At 35.3% G+C, this 12,915-nt stretch overlaps 1 pseudogene across 1 annotated transcript; it reads left to right on the top strand.

The window, feature by feature from the left end:
* Nucleotides 1–446: 446 nt before the first annotated feature.
* On the top strand, nt 447–2,148 carry LOC306659427 (GATOR1 complex protein NPRL3-like; annotated as a pseudogene). Its single transcript has one exon. The product of its transcript is annotated as a GATOR1 complex protein NPRL3-like (transcript).
* The last annotated feature ends 10,767 nt before the right edge of the window (nt 2,149–12,915 follow it).

The following is a 12,915-nucleotide window of genomic DNA, read 5'->3' as shown; positions in this document are numbered from 1 at the left end:
GTAATACAGAGAAAACCCAACTGAAAGTGAGCATTTTGCTTTGAGAAAAAAATTGACTTCTATATGTGCTTGCAACATTTGACCTTGTACTGGACCAACACAAGGGACATTTTCTTCATTTAAAGTATTTTCCTATGTTGCTTATAGAACATTTTGTGTAAGGTTAAGCGTGTGGGAGTTAAATGCTTTGCAACACAGGAGGAAATCTGTAGTGAAATGCGACAATTAAAGAAACAGGTTCATTTGCATGTTAAGCTGTTGCTGAATTAAACAAGGTTATTTTGTTTTAAAAAGTGACAAGAATACATTCACATATTTAAATTTCTTTCCTTTTCATATCAACCAAGGGTAACACACATACCAAGAAAAAAAGATACAATTGAATTTTTAAAAGGTATCTTTAAAAAGGTATTTTTAAAAGGTGATAGATTAAAAGATAGGTTACAAGGGGTCCTGGAAGCACTGTGACAGTGAACTTCCAGGCAACAGCAGGCAACTGGCGCTCCACTGGCAGTCCGCAGTCAGTCTGCTGGCTGCTGTGGGACAATTGGCAGATAAGGCATGTAGCAGATATGCTGTTAACAACGCGGGTGACCATGCCGATGACCAGGACGGTGACTCCAGGTTTTCATATGTTATTTTGGCAACAATTTTGGTAACCAAGTCTGAAATGTGCGGCCAAAAATTTGAACTGAGTGTAGATAATGTGCTGTTTGTTGGGCACCGGACACTGCTGCAGCATGCTCTGGGGCAGGTCTCCAAAACAGATCGGTCCCGAAGAGGGAAGCACCTACCATGATTCTTTTTAATGTGGTGTTCGCCCTGAGGGCCAACGACGACCCTTCGGTGATCAATTGTCTGCATACCCTGTCCGGGCGCATTGCCACGGTCCTGCAGCATGAGGAGCGCCGCTGCCAGTACCTCACTCGGGAGTGCAGGATGATCCTGGCGCTGCAGGATGAGGTATCCGCCGTCGCTGACGCAAATAAGGGTCCGCAGTCCCCGTTCCATCACATCCTGCCCAAGTGCAAGCTGGCAAGCGACCTCAAGGAGGCTTACGACAGCCTGTGCACGTCTGGTGTGGTGCGGCTCCACATCAACAGCTGGCTGGAAGTGAGCTTCTGCCTACCGCACAAGATCCACTATGCTGCCTCCAGTCTGATCCCCCTCTGAGGCCATTGAGCGGAGCCTGGCAGCCATCCGCCCCTACCAAGTCTTGCTACTGCTCAGTGATGAGAAGTCCCTGCTGGGTGAGCTCCAGGTCAACTGTTCCCGGCTCTGGTGCGGATGATCAAGACCACGTCTGCTGTGAAGAACCTGCAGCAGTTAGCCCAGGACACTGACCTGGCTTTGCTGCAGGTGTTCCAGCTTGCGGCTCACCTGGTGTACTGGGGCAAGGCTGTCATCATCTACCTCTGTGTGAGAACAACGTCTGTGTGCTGTCTCCCAATGCCAGCGTGTGTCTGTACCCGCACTGGTTGAGCAGTTCTCCCGCCAGGTCCCATCCTACGACCTGCCATCCATTCTTGCCAAGTTCTCCTTGCTCATTTCCTTGTCGGAGTTCAGGAACCCCCTGGCGCCCCCTGCAGGACACCAGGCTCATCCAGATGGTGGTGTGGATGCTGCTGCACTGGCTTCTCATCCAGCTGCACACCTATGTCTGCCTGATGGCCTCCCCCAGTGAGGAGGAGCCCCGCCTGCGGGAGGAGGACGTCCCTTTCACTGCCTGGGTGCCCACCTTAAACTTTGGCTCTCCAACCAGCAGTGATGACATGACCCTCACCAGCCCCAGCATGGACAACTCAGTGCAGACCTGCTCCCCAGTGGGGATTCACCACTGAACAATAGGATGACAGAGAGCCTGTGGCCAGTCTGTCAGAGCACGAGCGGGCAGCCATCCTCAGTGTACCTTCTGCTCAGAACCCTGAGGATCTGCGCATGTTTGCCAGGCTCCTTCACTACTTCCGCGGCCACCACCACATGGAGGAGATCACGTACAATGAGAACACTCGGCGCTCCGAGCTGCTCCTGCTCTTGGACAAGTGTGCTGGTGCTGACCGCCCACGAGGACCCTGTCATTGCTGTCTTCCAGTCACTGCTCATATGAGCCAGGAAAAGAATGGGGCGTGAGAGTAGGCACTGTGGGTGGCCAGCCCTGGCCTGACTGAAGACCTGCAGAGCCCTTGACTTTCTTGCCACAGGCACCTTGCTCTCCTTCAGCAGCCACTGTGAGGTCATCACCCTCTGGGATGTCACCTTCAGTTGGTAAGGAGTAAACAAGTTGTATTCATTAAAGTATTTGAAAATGGAACTTATAGAGATGAAACAAAACACTTCATAACATGATTTTATTACAGTCGTGTATGTATCACAAAGTAGAATGATGGATTGTTTTAATAGTTTATAACTAGGATTCTTAGTCTCAGAGATTAGTTATTAAATAATTAATATGAACTCACAAAATTTCACTACAATTATAGCTAAAATAACTGGTAATATAATTTGAGGGTTTTTTTTTAAGAAAACAATTCCTTATAGTAGACAAAAAGAATACAAATATGTTTTCCTTTTCTGACATTTATAGGATTTGTTGTATAAAACATATGAAAATACTTTTATTTTAAAAATTTAAGATTAGTTTAGATCTTATTCAAATACAAAATTCTACAGAGTTTTAACAAAACCTTGTTCAATTTTGAGCTTTTATAATCTGATCAACCACTAGTTCCACCATTTTTGGGGTTTTTACTTTTCCATAAGTATTTACCATGAAGTTATTTTAAATATGTTTTTACATATGTGGAAGGTACAGAAAAAAACTAATAAATAATTTCAAATAATTCTCATCTTTGGTACTATTTTGCATTCATGGAATGTACAGAAATGCAATAATAATGTAACTGTTTCCCTCAAATTTTCCACATTGATCCATTTTGTGGGTCTAATTCTTTCATGAACTTATGTAAAACCTGAGACATATTCCAAGATTATTATTTATTGATACTCCTTAATACCAACTTTCAGATAATTTTATCTCCAAAAAGTGATAGTTCAATAATAAACTTGACCACCCAAGTGCATAGTAATATTTCTGAACTTCGTTAAAAATTAAATTTTTTCTCCTATCCCAGAATAGGCTGCTTCTTCTACAGCTGTCTAAGAGCAGGATGAGGATGTGTTACCATTTTTCTTCTGTTCACCAGAGTTGCTTTTCTTCAATGTCCTAATCCACTCGTAGTTCTTTAACTTCCTTTTCTGATTCTTCCAGATCTAGAGGGAGGAAGAAGAGGGAAAAGATGTAACAGTAATGAAGTGGTTTATTGAATTGAAACTGATATAAGTGTGGGTTGATTTCTTATAGCCAAGGAAGATATTGAGAGTGACATTTTTAATTGAGAAGAAATTTGTAGATTTTTTAGAGACTTTCTTTTCTTATACATCAATACCCTTTGAGTTCCTTAACACTTTCTCCTTCATCTGGTTACTTAGCATGTTGTCAGCTTCTGGTTTATGATGGTAGACCTCCATTGATTTTGTCTTTTGACATTTCACCCATAACTGTCTTGGAAATTATCCTTTTAAAATGTGTTCAGGTCAGTTTTTATTGTTGTCCATGTCTATGTGGAGTATATCTAACGTCCTTTGCCAAGACAAACTATAAGTAAGGAGAATGTTTCTAACATAGTTTATTTGCATTCAGAAGGTCCGGTGATCATCTTATCGAGCTATCAGAATTTCAAGGCATGTGTGTGAAACCAACCATTGTGTACGCTTCTCCCAAACATGTCAAGGGAAATAGGCCAGATTCTCTTAATGATCTCTTGAGACTCTTTTTCTTGGGTTAAGAATGAAGTGGAAGTATCATAATCTGATAGAGTTCCAAAGAAGGAACTTATACTGTATTAACAGTACATCCCTCCCATTTACCTCTTCAACTGTACTGCTTTCATACAGTCTAAAGAGATAAAAATAAAGCTTACACATTAGTTTTTGACTGCTTTTTTTACTCGTCCCTTTCCAAGTGATCTGGGAGCTCACAGATGCAGGGGCTGTTAATATCAAGACTCTATTTGTCTTAAGACATTATGGGATTGAGTTGGTAGAAATCACATTTGGTATCTTAGTACAATATGCAAAAGATTATAAGTGAAATGTCAGAGTAGTATAGAAAATGCAGAGTCTTTAAATCATGTTTAGTACTTTCTTAAATTATCTCATTATTAATGTCCTGCCAGGAAATCATTGCCCAAACAATGTATATAATTTTGAGATAAGTAATTATTAATTCTTTTATACCAACAGCCGAGTGAATGGAAGATTTTTCAAATTTTATATTTCAGGACATAGATGTTTTAAGCATTTATTTAAAAATAAAATTTGGTGTACAATTGTGTATGAAATACATCACTCACTGCAGAATTTGTTTATTTTTTCAAGAGTTCTTGAGCTGCACAATTGATCATGCATATTTCATACTATTTTAGATCTGGGCATTTTTGCTTTTGGTATAATTTAGCTCCAACTGTGTTAGAAATGAATATCAAATTCTATCTGGAGGCAAACTGAGGGGAAAAGTGTTTTTATCTGGTTAATTTAGATATTAGGTTGTTAATTATATTCTTCCTCATCAGTTTTTTTTTTAAATTCCCAAGACAGAGTATTACCATTCAAGTCATGTAAGTAGATTCTAAGTCACAGCCATATCTGAGAGAGTTGGACATGTTTAATATTTAAAGTTTCACCATCTTTATTCCATTCTTTTTCTAGCTTGATTTCATGTACTTTAGAGGATAGAAAGTTAGAAAAACAAGCAAAATGTTGTTCTGCAACTACTCAGAAGTTATGTTTCTTCTAGTAGTCACATTCACATGAATGAGGCTTGCAAGCAGAAAAGAGAAATGTGCTTTTGAAAAAGGAATTCCTGCCATATGCAATAATGTGAATGGGCCTGGAGAACAGTAGGATTCATGAAATAAGCCAGACACAGAAGGACAATGCTACCTGATTCCATTTATATAAGGAATCTAAAATGGTGAAATACAGAGAATCATAGAGTGGAATTGTGGTCCAGGGGCTGGGGAGAAGACATGAGGAGGTTGGTCAGAGTTCAAAAGGCTTCAGTTTTAGAAGAATGAGTCCTTGAAAGCTACTGTATGTCATAATGCCTATAGTTTACAGTACTGTCTTGTGTTCCTAAAACTTTGTCAATAGTATAGATCTTCTTTTAAGTGTTCTCATCACAAATCAAATAAAAACTTTTGGAGCTGATGGATGTTTATGATACTGCTTATAGCAATGATTTTATGGCTGTATCCTTATCTCATTAAAATGTATACAATAATGTGGACATCTTTCATATGTCAATCACACCTGTATAAAATGGTTAAACTGATAAACAATAATGACAGCAGTTCATTATTACATTTCTGCTACAGAGCTATAAATACATCTTAAATGAATGTGAGAAGTTATAAACTTATCCATTCAAATTGCCTCCAGTTCATTTCTACTTTAATTTATATATGCTCAGGAGTAGTTTATCTTATATTGGAGGTCAGCAAAAGGAGAAAGAAAGACTCCTGAAGTTTTCCCAGGCAAAGGAATGACACTTCTTCTGATGATCCTCTCCTTCCACTCTCACAGCCTCCAGATCAACTGCTAGTCAGATTCCTGCCTCCTTCAGGAAATCAAGAACTTGAAAGATAAAGGTAATAAAATAAGAGAATTGAAACATTTCATTCTTATAATAGCAAGAATCTGAGAAACGTGTGTGAGAATGTATATTTCTTGTGTCAGATACATAAAGGCAGATAATTATATATTAAAATAAATACATTGATATAGATTAACATTTGAAGATTCGTTTTTATATCAACATACTGGTTCTAACAGCTCTCAGTGATCATGAATTGTTTTTTTGTTTTTTTTTTAAGATTTGCTTTGGCTTTGATTAATAGCTTATAGCCTCCATTCAATAGAACCTATGATAAATGAAGTTTAGATATTAGAAGTTGGTAGAGGTTAAGATATTAGAAGTTTGGTAGAGAGGAATTAATCTAAATGTCTGTGGAAAAGTTGAATGATATAAAAATACAATTCATGACCTTCTCAACTCCTACCTGAATGCATCACAGAAAAAGCTGTGAAAAATATTTCTTTTCTTTTTTTTTTTTTTTTTGAAAATGCTTTTGAAGAGAAATTCAGTATAGTTGAAAAGTTCTGTCTGTAGTTTGGGAAAACCAGCAGAAGACACGACCTCTGAAATAAGATTCCATTTCATCAGTGTTGGCATTATTGAGTGAAAAATACAGATGTCAACATGTAAACTGCAAAACAAACAAAAAAGAATTTGTCATTTAAGATAAAGATAGGTAAGGAGGACTATATTGATCCACAGGGTTGTTTTTGCAGGGACTGAAATTGTGGGTTTTAAGTTCAAAAGCAATGAACGATCCAATAAATGCTATTTTGATCTATATAACAAGAAAAAAGAAAAACTATAGGTCTGGTGAATGAGGACTGATATAATCCACAATGAGAAAGTCATTCTCCCTCATCCAATTTGGTCTTGCATCTTCACACAATAATGATAACTCTACCAGCATCATGTTATCGTATAGGAATTCTGTGTGTGACAAGATAGACCTTTGAAGATGCTTCTTAGAAATAAGCATCACAATTTCAGAAAAATTATTGTTATATTAAAAAGTCATCAGATTCATTAATCATTCTCTACATTTCCGTCTCCCATAAAATTAGTTGTTGCCTCTGACATCTAAATTTTGCTTCCCTCTATCACTCTATTGTGCTTGAAACACCTCCTTTGTAAACTTGAGAGTTGATAGTGAACCACTAGATATTAATTTCATTTGTTTGCTAAATAAGGCCCCTACTTTTGGTTTTGCAGTGAATGCACCAGCTCTCCTCTGCCTCCAGGGAAGGAGTCAGCTTATGCTAAGTTATCACTTTGCTGAAATCTTTATGTACTTTAATTATTCTGTTCCCCATTTCTGAAGGGCTTTGATTTTATGACTTGAAATATGTTACCATGGAAAACATTTCCAACTATATTGAATAAAATATGTGATGGAGACATTAAATGCTCACCTTTTTAATGCCACTTTGATGCCACATTAGCTTGCATCTGTAGATGTCCTTTTCTCTCTCTCTCTGTCAACTTATAAATATTCAGTCCCTCTATTATCTCATATGTCAATCTGCTATAGAAATTTTCTTTTTCATAGCAGATATATCAGAACTTCTTAAGCTTGCAATGTTAAAATAGCTTTCCATTTATCTGGTATTTTTCACTATCTTCTATTTGTTCTCATTTCTATTATATATTTTCTCAAATATTAGTCACATAACTAAAATTTGAAAAATGTAGAAAAATAGAAAGGCAGGAAATATAATGTAAAATTTTTAGATTGTGTTAATCACTTTATTTTCTTATTATTATTTCTTATTATTATTATTTTCTTCTTATTATTATTATTTCTTATTATTTATTATTATTATTAAATGCACATTTTAATATAAAATTCTATATATACATACAGAAAAATACTCATTAGATAAGTGAAATTATATTCTACAGGTAGTATTATATGTAGTATTTGTTAAATTCAAAATTTAGTGCTATTTTACCAATTGGCACTTCTATTTTCTCTTAATCCGTTACTCTAAATCATCTTTTACACTCTTCAGTGTTCAGCATTGAATTTTAGCTGTTCATTGACTATATTTAATCTATGTCTTTCAGGTAATTGGTAGCACATTCAAATAGATGTTTACCTAGCTTATGTATTACCAGAGATATGTCTTGATTTATACTTAAAACCTCACAATTATGTTTTTTTCCCTTACAACTCAATCCAAATGGTTCATGTCTAAAAGCCATTGCTGTTTCTTCAACAACAGCTGACAGAACTTTGAAACAGTCTTTGCATTTCTCAGGACACTTGCTGCTCTAGGTTTCCATGGAGTCACAGTCTTTTGAGTTTTGCCATACCAATGGTGCTCTCCATGTTCAGCCTTCTTGCTGTTTATCCTCTTTCTAACCTTTTATGATTGCTCTTCAGCAATTGGTCTTCAGACCACCTCCCATCTCTAGATACACCTATTTTTAATTGTAGATCTACTTAAATAGCTCCAATAAATCTGCTAATGGTTTCTAAATTTGTACCATTAGGCAGGTCCTGTCTTCCGAGTTGTCTCTTCCATAAACACTTCCCTCTAAATAGTCATTTGAATCCCTGTTGTACCACTGCTCACGTCAAAGTGAATTGCTATTTTTTTCTTATTTTTCCTATGCAACGTTTCATTCTTTGTTCTTAAAAAGTCTAGTGGATTTTCCACAATGTATCTGGAGGTTTTATTATTTATGACACTTTCTTTTTGCCATTAGGCAGGTTACACCTGCCTTTGGATCCACATGTTCTGGAATTTAGTCAATCTGTCAATTATTAAGTAATTAGTTTTAAATCTATACAGAAAAAATATCCTGTCACTTTCCTCAGAGGTGCTTAAATAACACATGTGTGGTTAATCGCTTGGCAGAAAAAACTTAAATCATTTGCTCTGATGGTTTCAGGGCAGGGATTTGTGCTCATTTTCAAATAGTACGTGGGCTATTTTGATTGAACTAGTGGAACAGTAAGCCATGGTTTTGTGTTGGTAGAAACTGCTACAATATCATGAGGATGATTATCTTCATTTGAAAGTAAATGTTATATATGGAGGGAATAGCATGAAAGTTCAGTGGTGGAATATTTTTAAAAATAGTTTTATCATTTTAAAGTTGAACACATTTGTTACGCTTAGAATTTCAGTCAAATTTGCACAACATGATCACAGACCTTTTATAAGAGTGTCATTTGAACTAATCCATTAGCCTTGTCCAAATTAGCCCACTTGTTTGTAAGGTATTAAATACCCTACAAATCCTAACATGTTTGTTATGCTCCATAATCATAGCACCTGTTAAACAGCCCACTGCAGCTGTACTTTCAGCAGATTACAGGCCATTAGGCAAGTTATACAGTACATTCTTTTGATAACCTAATTTCTCTTCTTTTGCATGAGACTTTCTGGTTCATAACATGAGAATTTTTTCATGGCCCTTCACTAATTGATATGAGGACAATGGTTTTAAAATTATCAGAATTCTTAGATACATGGCAAATGCTGAGATAAAATGCAATAGTAAAATATTTCGCTAACTTTTAATCCAATTTATGATTTTTTTTTTCACTTGGGAGGGGATGGCTTCAGATTTATCATACTCCTTTTTTCCTACAATTTCTTGAAAATAAGTTAAGTATAAAACTACGTGGTAAGGAAGCACAAAAACCCATATTACAAGTTTTTGTTAGGGGTCCAGACAGTTGCCAAATGGAGAAAACATCTGGCATCTATTTTATTCTCTCATTAATTTTTAAGCATTTGCAGGTTGTCTAAATCATCAAAACCCTCCAGTGCATGCAGACACATACACACAAAATTACATTTAGAGTAACAAAGAATGTAAATAGATGAGGCAATCTATTCACTTATTCAAAATTCAGGAGGGTCCAGAAGCTTGGGTCACTCTGCTGTGTACTGCCAATAAAAAAGGGAGAAAATGTAGCAGGCTGACTAGGTCCCTGTTCTCAGAGAGCATACAGTTTCCTTTAGAAGACAGACTTTAATCAAATTAATCAGGAAAACAATAATAGCAACACATTATATATTTGTGTGTATATGTATGTATGTAGAGAGAGAGAACCATAGATACAGAAATTCTGTATAAGGGTGAAGCAGGGAGAATTTGGAAATTTTAAAACAGAATAATATGCCTGGATCACAGATAAGGGCAAGAGTTCATTTGAAGAGTCTGCATAAATTCTCCTGGACCAGTTCATTTGGTACTTCATAACCAGTCTGTTTGTTTGTTTGTTTGTTTGTTTGTTTGTTTTTGGCTTAATGCTCAGTGCAATGAAAAACCAGAAGTGCTTTTAGACATGGGAGTCTTATGATCAGATTTGCATTAAACATTCCTTTTGCTGCTTTATGGAGCATGGTGATAGATAAGGAAGGAAAGTGGTGTGTGATGAGTGGATATAAATATGGTACAAGGCCAAAGAAGATTAAAAATCTTGTCACATGTTCCTCAGATAGGACATAAATACCCAGAATATACAAAGAACTCAAAAAAACTTAACACTAAAAAACCAAATAAACCAATCAAAAATTGTGTAAAAGAACTAAATGGATACTTCTCAAGAGAAGGAATACACATAGTCAACAAATACGTGAAACAATGTTCCATATCTCTAGCAATTAGGGAAATGCAAATCAAAACTACTTTGATATTTCCTCTCAGTCCATTCATAATAGCAATTATTAAGAACACAAATAATAAAATGTTGGCAAGGATGTGGGGAATAAGGTACACTCTTGGTGGAATTGCAAGTTATTGCATGCACTCTGGAAAGCAGTATGGAATTTCCTTAAAAAAACCCAAAAACAAACAAACAAACAAACAAACAAACAAACAAAAAACTAGTGATGGAACCACCAAATGACCCAGCTATCCCACTCCTCAGTATATTCAAAAGATTTAAAATGAACTCTTCATTTTACAAAACAGAAATGTTATAATCATTTAAACCTTTTTTATTTTTTAAAATCTATTTTGTCTGATATCAATATAGCCATTCTACTGTGTTTGGTTTACTGTTTTCATTGAGTGTTTATTCTTCCTTTTATAACTTTGAGCCTTTTAGCATATTACAGTGATGCAAACATTTCAGCACAATTCACAATAGCCAACCTATGCAGCCAAACTAGGTGCCATTCAACAGATGATAAAGAAAATGAAGTACATATGCACAAGGAAGTATTACACTGCCACAAAGAAGAAAGAAAGTTTGGCATTTGCTGGTAAATGGATGGAACTTGAGACTATCATGGTGAAATAAGTCAGTCCCAAAAAGTCAAAGGTCAAATGTTTACTTTGATAGAGGAAAGCTAACCCAAAATAAGATGGGGGGTATTAAAAAAGAAAGAGGTAAAGTGGAAAATAGTGAGAGAGAAAATAGAAGAAAGATCAGTAGAGTAAATGAAGGGAATTCAGGAGGAGGAAGAAGGGATAGGAAAAGGGAAGATCAGTGTAATGAATCTGACCAAACATTTGCATGGCATGCATAGATGTGGCATGATGGGTCCCAGCATTGGTATATCCACAGGACATTAGTTAAAATAAAAAAAGTAAACTGTAAATAGTTTGATAGAGAGTTTGGAGGAGTGGAGGGAGGAGAGAGTAGATGGGTGGGGAGGAGTACTGGGGACTGAATTGGAGCAAATTGTTTCCATGCTTGTGTAATTATGTCAGGGTGTATTCTGGTGTTCTACATAGCTAAAAAGATTTATTTTTAGAAAAGAAGATCTCATTTTTAAATAAACTTCAAACTAAGGAATCAGTTCCTACTTCAGTTTTCATAGCATTTTACTGCATGTATATGACCCCTGCATTAAATGAAACAATGAATTCATGGAAAAAGGCATTGTGGGAGTAAATAAGAATGTGAATTATTTGAGAGCATTACAACATACTATGCCATTTTAGGTATTTGAGGCATCAATATTATACATCATGTCCCTCCATATTTTTTTTCCTGTTTACTATAGAGATAGTAAAAATATTTTGCTATTTATAACCATTCTTATGGTTTATTAATGAACTTCTTAGATTTGAACCAACTATGTATTCCTGGAATAAATCTCTCTTGACCATGGTTAAGTTTTCTCATTAAAATAATTGTTTCTTTTCTTCAAATTTAAATTGTGATAAAATACACATAAGATCTGACATCTTAACCATTTTAAGGGTACAGTTCAATGATATAAAGTATGTTTGTATCGTTATACAGTAATCACTAAGATTTAGAACTCTTCATTTTACAAAACAGAAATGTTGTAATAATTTAAACTTTTCTTATTGTTTAAAATCTATTTTGTCTGATATCAGTATAACTGTTCTACTGTGTTTTGTTTACTGATTTCATAATGTTTCTTCTTTTTTTCTTAACTTTGAGCCTTTTAGAGTCATTGTATCTAAAGTGAGTCTTTTTTATTGCTGCCTTATAATTATATACATTAAATTCATTATGCCATATTCACACATGCACATACTTTGATCATATTCCCACTATTATCCCTTCCCCAACCCTCAGCAAACTAATTTTTAAGAAGACAATAAAGAATAATTTAAAATAAAGAATGGTTTAAAATAATTTTCATAAAATGAAACAATAAGCAAACAATGAAACTATAAGCAAAACTAAATAAACAAAAATAAAACAATGATAATTTATAAAAGGATTGACTGATTCTTACTAAGAAACTGTGGTTTAAAACTTATTTTTAGAGGTTGATTAAGTAATATTAAATAACTTTCTAAATAAATCTGTAATATTTGTCCTGGAAAAATACTACTGGAAAACCCTACTTCTACCTACTGTTTATAGAAAGTTGAATATTCTATGCAAGAAAATTCAAGTGTTAACTGATTTAAAGGCAGATGGAATTTAATGAAATAAATCATATTTTGTATTTTTTAGTATGTCTACACATACCTAATCACTTCTTCTAATTATATTTGTATAAGTAGTAATGGAAGTTTTTAATTTCTCCATTTAGTGGAATGATAACAGAAAATCAATGTGGACTGACCTGCAATTAGAACAAGACTTGAACAAGACTTTCTTATCATCTTTCTGTAATTTACTCTGCTGAATGCATTATGATGAGGTTATAGAAATAGAACATGAGAAAAATTTCTATATTTTTTCTTTTTGGTATTTGAAAAGAGAATGTACTGATCTTATTAATATTCTTCCATTTTCCTGGCCATAACACTGACAGTGGGAACAT

Source organism: Sciurus vulgaris, assembly GCF_902686455.1.
Source record: "Sciurus vulgaris genome assembly, chromosome: 4".
Classification (NCBI taxonomy): Eukaryota; Metazoa; Chordata; class Mammalia; order Rodentia; family Sciuridae; genus Sciurus; species Sciurus vulgaris.
This window is presented reverse-complemented; position numbering and strand designations above follow the sequence as displayed.